At 41.6% G+C, this 14,570-nt stretch overlaps 2 long non-coding RNA genes across 2 annotated transcripts; one reads left to right on the top strand and one right to left on the bottom strand.

Moving 5' to 3' along the window:
* The first annotated feature begins 304 nt into the window (after window positions 1–304).
* Window positions 305–1,502, top strand: LOC138977438 (uncharacterized). Its single transcript, XR_011459277.1, has 2 exons — window positions 305–471; window positions 1,201–1,502. It is a non-coding gene; the product is annotated as an uncharacterized lncRNA (long non-coding RNA).
* A 1,166-nt stretch (window positions 1,503–2,668) lies between these two features.
* Window positions 2,669–14,433, bottom strand: LOC138976292 (uncharacterized). The gene is made up of 4 exons (XR_011458938.1): window positions 13,908–14,433; window positions 13,007–13,088; window positions 11,530–11,765; window positions 2,669–2,867 (listed from the first exon to the last, which is right to left on the bottom strand). It is a non-coding gene; the product is annotated as an uncharacterized lncRNA (long non-coding RNA).
* Window positions 14,434–14,570: the final 137 nt, after the last annotated feature.

Genomic DNA, 14,570 nt, shown 5'->3' with positions numbered 1-14,570 from the left:
GTATTACCAGGGGTGTTGCAAGACATTTTGATGTTGGGACATTTGGCGGAAACTGTCAGAAAGCTTTAGGACATCTTGGAAAATGTGTGGCTATTATTTTATTGCGCTTGGGACTAAACCCTCAAAATCTCACTTTCCTTCGAGTGTTTTTCTTTCTCTCTTGATACCTTGGGTTTATGCTGTGAACTCCAAATGACTATGCAAGAGCTCGAGTTTAAAGGGATAGTATCCGCCGGGAAAAGGCCTTCAGATCGCTTTGAAAGCTTCACCATAAGATTCTATGTTACAAATAATGGTACCATCCACGAGGAATAACTTTACTTTGCAAATTCAACAGTTTTGATAGCTAATTAACTGTCGTAAAAGAATCCAAGGAAAGAGCACTCTTGTAATGGTTGGGTGATTTCCCTTTGTCCAATTTGTCACAACAATCAAAATGGCGTCTCTCGGCGATTATTTTAGTCTGACAAGGTGAGTGTTACATAGTAAACGTTATCTGACAGAAAATAATGCAGGACTGCAAAGCCCGAATCGATCATGCGAGTCAAATAGCTCTGGTGCACTCCGAATCATTCGCCTTGATAGAGATCATTCAGTATTGGTAGTACTTAGTCCGATTATCTTGGAAATGTGTGTTGCCTGTTGGTGATCCTTTCAAATATATGTCTCTGAAGTTGCACTTTTACTCCCTTACGTATATTCATTGTTAAAACTTCCATTCATGTCACTGATGGACCACTTGGAACAGTAAACGTGCGCTTTGCGTGCAAGACGGAGTTCGAAGCAGTATTTCACCGAACATGAGAGAGCTCTGAAAATCGTGTTTATTCTCAGAATAGTAACCCAAAAGAGAAGACATACTTATCCCACTGAACAGTGTCGAGGAAATCATTGTCTTGTGCATTTGTTTTGTGTGTGTGTGGGTGTGTGTGTGTGTGTGTGTGTGTGTGGGTGTGTGTGTGTTTGTGTGTTCTCAGACTTGTGTTTGCATGATCACTGTGTGTGTGTGTGTGCGCGCGTGTGTGTGTGTGTGTGTGTGTGTGTGTGTGTGTGCGCGCATGCAGGGGAGTATGTCAAACTCAAGTGAGCTTTTCTTGAAGTTGATGATGATTGAAGTTTGATACAATAACTCATTAACTGTAACTGTAAGGTGGATTGATGAATAGTGTATCCTTTTCATGAATTTGTCTTTATTTCCAGGCTATGGAAGTTTCATGTTCAAAACAACAACAGAGCTGCCCCTGCAAGAGAAAAGGTGCGGATGCAGGATAGGGAGAGGAATTAGCAGTCTCTATGTGTGGGCAGATGAAGAGGAAAGGACTGGTCTAAGTCCTCTCAAACTGAAATTGGTTTGCTGGGGAAGAAGGCTGATCCAAAAAACAACACCGCCCTCCAAGTCCAACCCTCCTCTAAACTCAATAATTCCAGTAAGTACCTTTTTATTCTGCAAGATTTGTTAGGTGGATGACTTTGTTGCAGGGTATATTAAATAATGACAAAAAGTGAGGTTTGCAGGTCTCAGTCGCAAATTATATTACTGGTGCCTATGGTTTTTTGCTATTCTAGTGAATGTGTATACATATATTTATTTCCTATTTTCAGAAGATAATGACAAATAATTAAAATTCAGCTTCAGCATCCAGATTGTGTCGATATTTTGTGCAGTTAAATGTCACTACACACAACCTTTTAGTGTCTCATAAAGGGAAATACAAATGAACAGTCCCCACAATTGCGTTTCAGATGTTTAGGTCATAACCTGTGCAAATGTACCTTCATTGTTAGACTTCTTGCTTTTTAAGACCTTATTTTCTTAGATTTTGGGGGGTCGTAAAAGGGGGTTCCACTGTATTCTAAAATATGAATTCTTGTTTACTGTTTAAACTACACCCATTTGCTCTTTGTAAATGAAGGATATTTTTCAGATTGATTATTTCTGCCTCCATACTGATCTTTATAATATATATGACACATTGGCGAGCAGATTCCATGATCATGCTAAAAATGTAGGAAGTCATAATTATGATGTTCAGGTTTTAGAATTGTGTATGCCTTGCAGCTCAAATTCATGTCTGCCTTCCTGTTCAATTGTTTAAAAATCAAGACAATCCCTGAGACACATTTTCCAACCACATGTCACACAGCAGTTCTGCTTGAAACATCAGAATCGAATAGTATACCAAACAGGCCTTTATGCGGTTTAGCACTTGACTACTGCTGCTTCAATACGACTTGTGGAGAAAAAAATTAGAGATACAGTGGAGCCCTTCTTTTAAGATATTACAAACTCAATTAAAGATCAAAACTTGACTAAATGTAAAAAGCAATATGTGTTAGAATGGAGGTTATAAACAGAAATCTGAGAAAGTAATGTCTTAAAAGACAAATGTTTAGAAAAAAAAGGGGGGCGGGGTGGCAAACTTAGGTTTTACTGTTCAATGCATGGGTAAACTGGGCATTCATTCCAAGTACCTAAAGATGTGTAACTGGCACTTTTGCTCATCGGTAGTACTGGAACACATTTTTGCACAGTCCCACTGGTCAGTGTGTCAGAATGCCAACAATCTGGAAAGCCTATGCCTACAAGTAAATCCCCCCCCCCCACCACCACACACACACACCTTTTACTCACACCTGCACCCCATTACATAGATGAATAGATTACAAATACTATTCTTTTACTTTTTATTTTCACACTTTTTCTTGCATTTGGTTCATGTTTATTATTTGAAGTTTGATTCTGAATCAAGCGTCTTTAGTGATGGATGGTTTTCTGTGTATGCTCCAGGACTTCAAAGCACTGGTGCTTGATGACAGCAGGCTCCCACTGGCCCACACACAGAGAAGAGATTGGAGGTGCCCTCGCCCTGGAAGAAGAAGAGGATGGAAATATGAATAAAACAAAACGATACGCAACATTCACACAGCTTACATTGTGGACATACATATTTGGCTATTTGGGTGAAGGTGTAAGAGTCGCCATGTGCAGTTGCTGTGTATGGGTCATAGGAATGACAATTTAGATCCAACTGGCCAGTACACTGACTTTCGTCCTAGTCGCCTGTATTGAAGTACATTTCGTTGGGGGTTGGTGTAACCATACTCTGTATTTAGCACCTTTCTGAATTTGTGTATGTTTTATGATCTCTCAAAGCACATTGTTTTTACATTTAGTCAAGTTATGACTAAATGTTTTAACATCGAGGGGGGAATCGAGACGAGGGTCGTGGTGTATGTGTGTGTGTCTGTGCGTGTGTGTGTGTGTGTGTAGAGCGATTCAGACTAAACTACTGGACCGATCTTTATGAAATTTGACATGAGAGTTCCTGGGTATGATATCCCCGGACGTTTTTTTCATTTTTTCGATAAATGTCTTTGATGACGTCATATCCGGCTTTTCGTGAAAGTTGAGGCGGCACTGTCACGCCCTCATTTTTCAACCAAATTGGTTGAAATTTTGGTCAAGTAATCTCCGACAAAGCTCGGACTTCGGTATTGCATTTCAGCTTGGTGGCTTAAAAATTAATTAATGACTTTGGTCATTAAAAATCTAAAAATTGTAAAAAAAAATATTTTTTTTATAAAACAATCCAAATTTACATTCATCTTATTCTCCATCATTTTCTGATTCCAAAAACATATAAATATGTTATATTTGGATGAAAAACAAGCTCTGAAAATTAAATATATAAAAATTATGATCAAAATTTCTTTGTCGAAATCAATTTAAAAACACTTTCATCTTATTCCTTGTCGGTTCCTGATTCCAAAAACATATAGATATGATATGTTTGGATTAAAAACACGCTCAGAAAGTTAAAACGAAGAGAGGTACAGTAAAGCGTGCTATCCTTCTCAGCGCAACGAATACCCCGCTCTTCTTGTCAATGTCACTGCCTTTGCCACGGGCGGTGGAGTGACGATGCTACGAGTATACGGTCTTGCTGCGTTGCGTTGCCTTCAGTTTCATTCTGTGAGTTCGACAGCTACTTGACTAAATGTTGTATTTTCGCCTTACGCGACTTGTTTGTATGTACCATAAACTACCTTTTCAGCGCCCGCAGTACCTAGTTAACGCCCATCCTCCAACATTTGGATCAGTGTCGTCAACATATGTTGTGTGTTTTGTGTGTGTGTGTGTGTGTGTGTGTTTTTTTTAAATGAATTGCACAGTTCTGCACCCTGTAGTGACATTGTCATTCTAGGGAATGCTGAAAGACAACTATAATGTTTATTTAATACTCTGGTCACTGGAGTATCTGGATAGCCCTGTGAAAAGAAGATGGAGATGAGAGAGCGTCTTCGAAAGTTGAAGAGGTCTGATTTTAGTGATATAAGGGAGCATGTGAAACGACCAGTGTTTGGTTACGCCATTTCCTATGGATTGGATCAGTATCAATGACTGACTGACTGACTATTCACTTTGTGGTTTTTAGGATGTGTGTTCATTCACTCTCAGTGAATTTTTTGTTGGGTTTTTAGTGTTTTTTTCTTCTGTTTCTAAGACACTTGCATATCAGGCGAAAGATACTTACAGGGTGACTAATTGTGCACAGATACATCTCCTATTAAAATGTTCACACCAAGATACCAAATATCACCATTTCTAACGAGGAACTGATCCTGCACAGGCACAGTACCTAGTAAACGCCCCCCCCCCACCCCCTACTTTGGTCAAAATCTGTGCATAAAGCGGATGGACACTTAAAAGGCAGTTTACAGTACTAATAGTTTTCCTCATTTTAATTTCTAGTCTCAGTATAGTTTCGTGTAGGTATTGGGATAAAACAATTTAAGTCTTTACATAAATTTGGTTATGACCTGGTTCAGCTGAGACCTCCGTAAGACAATCGGAAAAGATAATTTGGTCGCTTTTCTGTAGAAAGTCAAACCTACGATAATTCAAGGGAGTTAAACCTCCCTACTTCCTTTTCCGTCTTGAACGCAGCGCGAGAAGACGTGTTTTTCGCGGACGAAAATTATATCGCCTTCGTGTGATATTTTTGGTCAACATCGACTCACTTGACGGTATTGTACGGTGGTATTTATGTTAATAGCGTGTTGTCAGCCTATTATTTTAACAATAGTTTCAGGTGTATGAAAAATGTAGTTGAAAGTACACACAGCATGCTTCTCAGTCAGCGTACTTCTACTGGTACGCCACCTTCACTGAAAAACAGAATTGTCACGAATGATATTTTCTTTATGGTATGGTACGTTGCCAAGAAAGTCCCTTGCGTGTTGCAAGGTTATCAACTTCATAACTGGTGTGTGCGGAAAGTTGTTTTTCATCAGCATTATGTTAGTAATTCAACAGATCTAGATGTACGGAAACGTCATCAAAATTTTACGTCACGCGTTTGCCAGGATCTGCGGGGCAACGTACTTTTTCGAACATTACAAAAGTCGCGGGCTGGTCTTTGCTACCCGTTCGACCATCTAGAACACTGTTTTATTAGTGTATCGATGTATATCGCTGTATATATATCCTGAGCAATCCGTGATCAGAAGTATCATTGGTGGTATCGTGTGATATTATGATGGTTCTGTTTGCATTCCGATGCTAATATTTTATCATTGGAATGAATTTGAAGAATCGGGCATCATGCACAATTCACAGTCAATAGACATGTGTGTGCTGCTGCTAACAAGGCCCGATTCAACATTCTTAGATTGAACTGATCAAAAGATGAAAAGAAGCCAGGATTAAATGTAAATCTATCATCAGAAAGGTCCGTTACGGCATTCTTAGCCACCGCGTATGTTTTTTAACTTATATGAAATGATCAAAAGAGGTGAAGAAGTTGGCCAAATTGTAGATCTACATACTGCAGCGCGAGGCGATTCGTAACTCGGGGCAGATCATTAGTTACAAAGGGATAAGGTGATTAAACCTCGTTTTTCCGCAACACCGGAACTTTGCACAGTGAAGGTATTTTCAGTGAATATATTAACAGGCGGTGAGAGGTGATTTAGGGTGCAACTTAGGGCGCAATTTTGACATTTCATTTCGCGCCAGATCTAGCCCTCGATATAAAAACGTGACAGTACGTTCTGTGACGTACACGACAGGCACTCGACGTCACAAACAGAGGTAATCAAGCGACAGAAGGAAAACCGGTTTGCGGGTAGCTTTAAAGGCCCAGTCTGCCTCAATATGTTTATTAAATGACCCAGTTCGATTAAATGGCTTTTTATTTTGCAGCCCTCGCAAAATATCCGCGATATTTGTTATTATGTTTGGAACATCGCAAGAAGCGGCTAAGCTGGTTGCCAGTTCCTGATTCCCGTGGCTGCCAGGGTGGCACTCATTATTTACCCGACAAACAAGGTTCTAATATCGACTCCAGTTGGGGGAAGGAGTTTATGCTTGTATTTAATTTGTATTATTCCATCCCGAAGGCAGGCATCCCACCAGATTTAGCAACGTTGCAGTGTCCGCCAAAGATGCCGGGAGAACAGCGGTATATGTCAGTTTAACATTCAATATTATCTTCACAGATACAAGCAGTTTGAAGTCCAAGGACACCTCGACGCAGACGCACTGCAGACCATGTCCCCCCCGGTTTATGTCAGTTTAATATCTCCACAGATGCAAGCAGTTTGAAGTCCAAGGACACCTCGACACAGATGCACTTCAGGCCGTGCCCTCCCCCCCCCCCCCTTTATGAGGGGGACCCAAAAATAGATTAATCTCAGCACATTTTCTTTGTGTGTGTGTGTGGAGAAGTCTATCTCCCAGCAACATTCACAATTTACTCGTCATTCATGTTGATGGCTCATGTCTGACCAGATACAGTTTCAGGCCGTATCGCAAAAAGGCAACCAGTCCATTTGATGGTGTTTTCATCCAACCTACCCAGGAACAGGACAGCCAGCGTTGCAGTCCCGATACAACCATAAAAAGGGAGGTGTTTGTATTTGGTCGTTCGTCAGACATAAGACAATGTATTGTCCACAAACAAGCAATGGATGGAAAAGTATAGTTCATCTGCCCTTTAGCAACCAGACAACATAATTATGACAACAACAAATCGCAAATCAGACCAAGTATAAACATCTAAAATCAGGGTTCGTACAGGTCATGGAAAACCTGGAAAGTCATGGAATTTGATTTTTAATTTTCCAGGCCTGGAAAGTCATGGAATTTCAATTCAAGTCATGGAAAGTCATGGAATTTAAAGGCATACTAACGCACTCCCGTGTTTACAAAGTGTGGTTTGCCCACAATCGATGTCAAACGCACCATGGGACCATATAATGACGATACGTCACCATGCGCGGACCATAATACATGCATTACAGCTTGTTCTAGCCTCTGAAAAAGTGAGGATGTCAACAAAGCCGCGGTGTTCTCTCCCTTGCACAACGTTACATGTGTTGCCAAATCTATAAATAAGACGATCCAGATCAAAATGAAAATTCAAATATCTCAACATTTAAGGGGTCCTAGACCACAATATTTTGCAGGGAACTTAATTTAGTCTGTCTCCAGCTGTTGGTAGAGCAATTAGCGTGTATAGTCATCGAGTACATATGGCTTTAACAAAAATCACGCCAGCGGCGATTTTCGTTGCCCAGCCATTCCCCGATTTGCGTCGCCAGCACAAGGCTTGTTCGTATGACCAACTTCTCGTTCGTATTTGCATACGAGAATAACGGTATTTTTAACGGCACTTGAGCCAAAGCGAGGCTTACTTCCTTCCGGTATCTCGTCGGGTCGTCTGCGCTGAATTTGAGTCGGTTTCGTCGAAGTTTTCTGCTTTTGTTTTTGCATCGATAAAGTACTTTAGCGCTTCGATAAGCAAGATGGAGGATGATGAGTTTGAAACTTTCTTTCGAGTTGTTTCTTGACAACAAAAAGTATGCGGAATTGGAACGAATTACCGAGGAAGATCTTCGCAATGAACTGTGTATCGCGGTGAAAAAGAAAAAAATGACAGTTCGTCAAGTCACAGTGACGGTTACGAAACGGAATTTACGACAGTGCAGATGGATACAAACAGTGGCTGGTCCAGTTTAGTGAAATGACAGGACCAGCAAACATTACCGATAATCTGATTGCGTAGCAAATGCTTGACTTGCTTGTCGAAGAGACACTGCGTAGAAACTGACTCAAATTCAGTGCAAAGCAAGCCAGTGTCAAAACTGGCAGTGACAAGACGTAAAAAGTTTGCGTGTTCGGAAATGGCGACCTGTGGATCTAGTCATGGAAAATGTTATTGAGGCTCATGGAAAGTCATGGAAAAGTCATGGAATTTTGTTTCTAAAAACCAGTGGGGACCCTGTAAAATGCAATTAAGAGAATGCTTGCGCCCACACACAACCAAACAAACGTATATGGGTCCCGGTTGGGACAAATAAGACCGTCATCAATATTAACCTCATTTGTTAAAAGAACTGATTCAAACAGGCAGACACAAACCAGTATGCGGCTGCAATCTCTTGTTAGAGAGGTTTTCTAATAATCAACTCTTAGTTTCAGGTATTCTCGTTCATGGGTCAAGCTGTATGTTCTGGATAAAGACGCACCTTCACACTATCAGGAAGCACCTCTGCATCCCCCACTCGTTGTCAGTCCAGGCCTGCACAGCTGTAACGTGTTTCCACTACTATGACACAGCAAAATACACATTTTACAGACATTGTGCTACATTTTGGAGCGATTGGCAGTGCCACCTGGCTGTTCGTGATCTGGTCACAACCTCGAGAATGTGGTACATTTCAACTGTCTTGATATACTCTGTCGTGATCCCAAGAACTAATGGTCTTACTTTGACAAATTATGGAGCTGCGCGCAAGCATCATAAATGCCGTGCAAGGGGCTAATTGGTTCTGGGGGCAGAAGGGGACGTGCCCGCGCTCTGTTGGAGAAAGTGGACTTTCAGGCACAAGGTAGCGCGGATCTCGCTGAGGCAGACCTGGACATAATTCCAACGATGGGGAAGGGGTCCAACTACAATCATCTACTCTGAACTTTAAGAGCTTCTTTTACATAATAACATATGCATTGTTCCTTAACCTTTAGTAAGCTGTCGACACATTTGCAAAATTCATTGATTTTAGAATTTCGAAGCGAAATGTTCCAAAATTGTATAAACCTGACATTGTTGTTTTGAGATAAAGTAAAAGTTGTAGACAGCGTACTAGAGTTACATTAGGGCACAGGGGTGGCGGAAACTGGCTCTTACCAAACTTTTGAGAAAATATGGAATAGCCAGTTTGATGGCATAAGTAGACATGGCTAATACAAGTAACTGTGGCTTACATAAAATGTAACATAGGCTTTAGCCAAGAAATTCAATGTAGACACCTAAATACAAAGGTGTGGTTGCGCAAAGCGCACCAAATACCCAGGATTCTGGAATGCCCGAACGCCGATGTAAGCGGAGGTATGAACGGATACTGGGTCCCCTAGTTGTTGACCTTTTCTCCATCTACGAATGGTAACTAGGATCAGATCGCATGCTGGCATACGACTAGAATCTGAAAGGGTACATTTCCTTCAGCGGCCGTATGCACGCGGGGCCCGCTGCCAAAGAGCCGGAAGTCTTCGTGAAAAAGAGGGTGCGTAGGGGGTAAAAGAATCAAACAGTTCGTAGAATACGAAACTACCTCCGGTCCTATTACGGATTAGGCTTCTTCAGCTTAGGGGGGATAGGGATTTTAAAAGCCATGCCTACTGCCGCCTTTGTGCCCTTATTTTGCCAATCTTGCTTTATAGCTACTGGATTAAAATCCCGTCGAAGCTGTCATCACTCTTAAGTCAATTTCATTGGGTTGTTGCTGCATGCATGGAGTGGATGCAAGAACATCTGTCTGTCTGAAGCTGAAGTCTGGTCATAAAACAATTTAAGTCTTTACATAAATTTGGTTATGACCTGGTTCAGCTGAGACCTCCGTAAGACAATCGGAAAAGATAATTTGGTCGCTTTTCTGTAGAAAGTCAAACCTACGATAATTCAAGGGAGTTAAACCTCCCTACTTCCTTTTCCGTCTTGAACGCAGCGCGAGAAGACGTGTTTTTCGCGGACGAAAATTATCCCACCCACCTCACCGCGAGAGTGACGGCTTATCCTGCTCCTAGCAGATGCACTGATGACAACTTCCTGGGATGAATTAGCTTGAATATGTATGCAAGGGGGTAGTTACGTTGACCAGGTTACTAGTTATCTACTATGTAGGTGTCGAAGGGGTGTATGTGAATGCAGGGTGGGTTGCCTCGGTCAGAATATGGGTTATCGCGTATTAGGGCCAGAATATGGGTTATCTCCTATTCATGTGCCAAGAGGATGTGGGGGGGGGGGGGGATTATGTTGGCCCGAATACGGGTTATCGCCTATTCAGGTGCCTGGGGGGGGGGGGGGGAGATTATGTTGGTCCGAAGACGGGTTATCTCCTATCCAGGTGCCTGGGGGATGTGGGGGGGGGGGGGGATTAGGTTGGCCCGAATAAGGGTTATCTCCTATTCAGGTGCCTTTGGGGTGGGGGGGGGGGATTATGTTGGCCCGAATACTGGTTATCTCTATTCAGGTGAATGTAAGGGTGGGGGTGGGGGGGGGTGTTGGACAGAATATGGGTCATCTTCTATTCTGTGTGCTTAGTATCAGTTAGATTTAACCAGGAACAGCAGTTACAAATGTTGTTGTTCTTCTATTTGCTTCATGTTGACAAAGGGTAATCCGCTTTCAGGTCTTCAAGGTTTGGGTTATCTCCAACCAGTTATACATGTTTTCTTTTAGTGTGTACATTTACTTGTCTGGTACTTTGGCGCAGTAGGCAGCGCTTTTTAATTGCACTGTCACAAGCTATTATAAACTCTGCATAAGTAGACATGGCTAATACAAGTAACTGTGGCTTACATAAAATGTAACATAGGCTTTAGCCAAGAAATTCAATGTAGACACCTAAATACAAAGGTGTGGTTGCGCAAAGCGCACCAAATACCCAGGATTCTGGAATGCCCGAACGCCGATGTAAGCGGAGGTATGAACGGATACTGGGTCCCCTAGTTGTTGACCTTTTCTCCATCTACGAATGGTAACTAGGATCAGATCGCATGCTGGCATACGACTAGAATCTGAAAGGGTACATTTCCTTCAGCGGCCGTATGCACGCGGGGCCCGCTGCCAAAGAGCCGGAAGTCTTCGTGAAAAAGAGGGTGCGTAGGGGGTAAAAGAATCAAACAGTTCGTAGAATACGAAACTACCTCCGGTCCTATTACGGATTAGGCTTCTTCAGCTTAGGGGGGATAGGGATTTTAAAAGCCATGCCTACTGCCGCCTTTGTGCCCTTATTTTGCCAATCTTGCTTTATAGCTACTGGATTAAAATCCCGTCGAAGCTGTCATCACTCTTAAGTCAATTTCATTGGGTTGTTGCTGCATGCATGGAGTGGATGCAAGAACATCTGTCTGTCTGAAGCTGAAGTCTGGTCATAATTGGAGTTACAGGTATATATACATGTGATTTCACTTGCAATTCTTTGCATAAAATAAACTCAAATGAGCAGACATAAAGGTGCACCTACAATTATTGTGACCGTTTGCTGTAAAACAATTTCCTTGGTAGATGGAGGGCATTGTGGGGACCAGATGTGTGACCGTGGGATTAGATAGACTTGGGGGTTCTGGCTTGTAGAAAACTTCCCTGCTGCTCCGCCTTTTGGGGACGAACTTTGTCTTCAGTTCAGTGATGTGTGCATAGGACTTTGCAACGTCAACCTCCACTGCAAACCATCTTTGTATTGTAGACACTATATTGTACCTGCAGAGAAAGATCACTTTTAGCTGTGCAGTGGAACCCTCATTTACAGGCCCCCCCCCCCCCCCCCCTCTTCTTTAAGATCCTGTTTTTTTTGGATTTTCTGTTTATAATCTCTGTAAATTTACTCCCCCTGTTTAAGACGTAGCTGATTTTCTCAGAATTTTACAAGTTCCACTGTAGTATTTCCCTCTGCAGCATTATTGTCAGTCAAAAGGGATACACAATCTGGCACAAAGAACAGCTGACATGAACAATAAAGTCTGGGGAAGGGTCCTGAAAGTATCTTGATTAATGCGTTGAATTGACAGGTCTAGTAAACCTTGTGCAGAACAAATATATATGTGTTGAAGAGTGCTCGTTGACATGTTGCAGCAAGCCAAGCCATAATTATACCCTGTTGAAGTAATACAAATCATGGGTGTGGGTTATATTAATTCACATCTTTTATAGGATTGAAATGCAGAATTCTAAGACTTGTTTCTGAAAATGTGTACATTTGCATTTAAGATCTACATGGAATAAAACTGACACTGTTCTCGACAATTGAGTATGTTTTTGCTTAGTTTATTGATAATGATTGACTTTTGGTCAAGTTGTAACCACGAGTTTTGTAGCAAAGGTGCAATGATAAAAATAGACAGAAGATAATCAGATAATAAGACACTGGGCTGCAAATTGCTTTCAATTGTCATTGTATTTATCTGTAAAATCATCATGATTTCCATGGCATGTATAATGCAGTGGAACCCCCCTTTTAAGACCCCAAATTTAAAACTCCCTCCTTTTTAAAACCTTGTTTTCTCACATTTTCTGTTCATAACGTCTGTAAAATTACCCCCATTGTAAGACTCATTCCTTTTTAAGACTTGATTTTCTCAGATTGTTTGAGGTCTTAAAAGGGGGGTGCCACTGTCGTTATAATGCATCTTCAGAAATTGAAGACACATGCTGCAGTTTTGTTATAACCATGAAGAAGAAAAATACTGTTTCTAAACGTTTACAGTGTCTTATCCTCTAACTACATCTTTTTAAAGACTCCATAACTTTTAATCACTCAACAATTCCTCTCTGTATGGCTGCAGTTCAAGTAAACCAGAAATGGTAAACCATTGCCACACTCAAGGAATTGGTTCCTGGCAACTTATGTCGGGTGCGCAGCCTGAGAGAGACACGACAGAGATAGTTGCTCAAGATAAAATATAAGCTTGACTTACACCAAAATTATGAACATTTAAACTCACCTTACTGATCTTTTTGTCTGAAATATGTTATGCCATTATTGCCACACATTGCAAGAATGTTTGATGTCCGGGGGCTTGGTCCCTGAAAATGTCAGAAAATTGTTATAGTAATTATAGCAACATCTAAAACCACTAAGTGTAAACCAAAGGCTGGCCAATTACATAGTTCTACAGCAACATCAGTTCTGAACATGAAGCTTTGAACATGCACAGCGACACTTAAAATGGCAGTCAAAAAAGAAAGGATGAATGAAATTCTGCCACATTTAGTGTTTGCTTCAATGAACACTGAGGAAGAATGTGTTCTTCATTAAAAGTAACCCTTTCACAAAGCTTTACCAATAAACTTCAATCATAGTTCTTACTGCACAGAAAAACTCATACCACTGACAATATAAAATGTCAGTTATAAATAACATGTTCTGTTGCACAACCTCCAAAGACTGCAAAGAAACAACTGCCCATAAAGCGTTAAAATATCAGTATCACGTGTGCTGACTGACCCTATTTTTTTCCATCTCATTTTTTTTTTAGGGGGATTACTCACAGACTGGCTACTCTGTCATTCTCTGTCTCATATACAGTGCACCACAGGAGCTTGTATTCAACCGCCGGTCGATCATTATTTACTTCTGCATGCTTACCCTTACTACGATGATCGACCGGCGTTTTGATACAAGCTCCTGTGCAGTGCACAGACACACACGCACCGTAGTTGCAAACACACACACTGATACTGTGTCCGTGTTCAAACAAAAACAGGAAAACTGGACACATTCGGCCGCTTGATTGATCCTTCATTCGCACTACACACCAGCAGACACACATACAACACGGCAGCAAAATGTGTCCAGGTCTTTCCAAAGTATACACGACAACACTCGCTTTATTTAATACTTACAACTCCAGTAGCAGGATATCTGTATCTGTATCTGTAGGTTACGTCGCTAGCATCCTGAACGGTAACACACTCAGTTAAATCCAGCTTTCCGTCTGCTTGCTGATGATAACTTTGCATTTCGTGCGCCGAGCGTGTCTTTCTCGTGATTCTGTGTCGTTCGGAGTCAGTCAGCTGCTTTCTGAACCACATGGAGTCGATTTCTTACTGAAACTTGCGGGCTTGTCGCACCGAGCGGCTATCCCATCCGCCATTGTTTTGAGTCGTCATGCTAACGGCACGCGCTCGCGACGAAAACCAGTCTATGACGGCCAATTTTAATCTTCAAATGGTGGAGAGCAGACGTCAAAAAACTCATTTTGATTTAATCATTTAGCATACTTGTGGTGCGTTATTGAGCAAACCGGGCCAGGTGCGTCTTAATTAAGGTACACTAGATTCCCCAAAATCTTCAAATCGGCCGAATTCGACAAAAAAACTCTCCAAAATGGCGGCGCGGACACTATATCTTTAAGCTGTAAACTGAGAGTGACCTCTTCATTCAAAATCTGGGATTTAAGCAGTAAACTGAGAGTGACCTCTCCATATAATACCTGGGATTTAGGCTGTAAACTGAGAGTGACCTCTTCATGTAATACCCGGGGTTTAAGCTGTAAACTGAGAGTG

This window comes from Littorina saxatilis, linkage group LG9 (genome assembly GCF_037325665.1).
Source record: "Littorina saxatilis isolate snail1 linkage group LG9, US_GU_Lsax_2.0, whole genome shotgun sequence".
In the NCBI taxonomy this organism is placed as follows: domain Eukaryota; kingdom Metazoa; phylum Mollusca; class Gastropoda; order Littorinimorpha; family Littorinidae; genus Littorina; species Littorina saxatilis.
The sequence above is the reverse complement of the archived record's forward strand: the minus strand, read 5'-3'. Positions and strand labels throughout refer to the sequence as shown.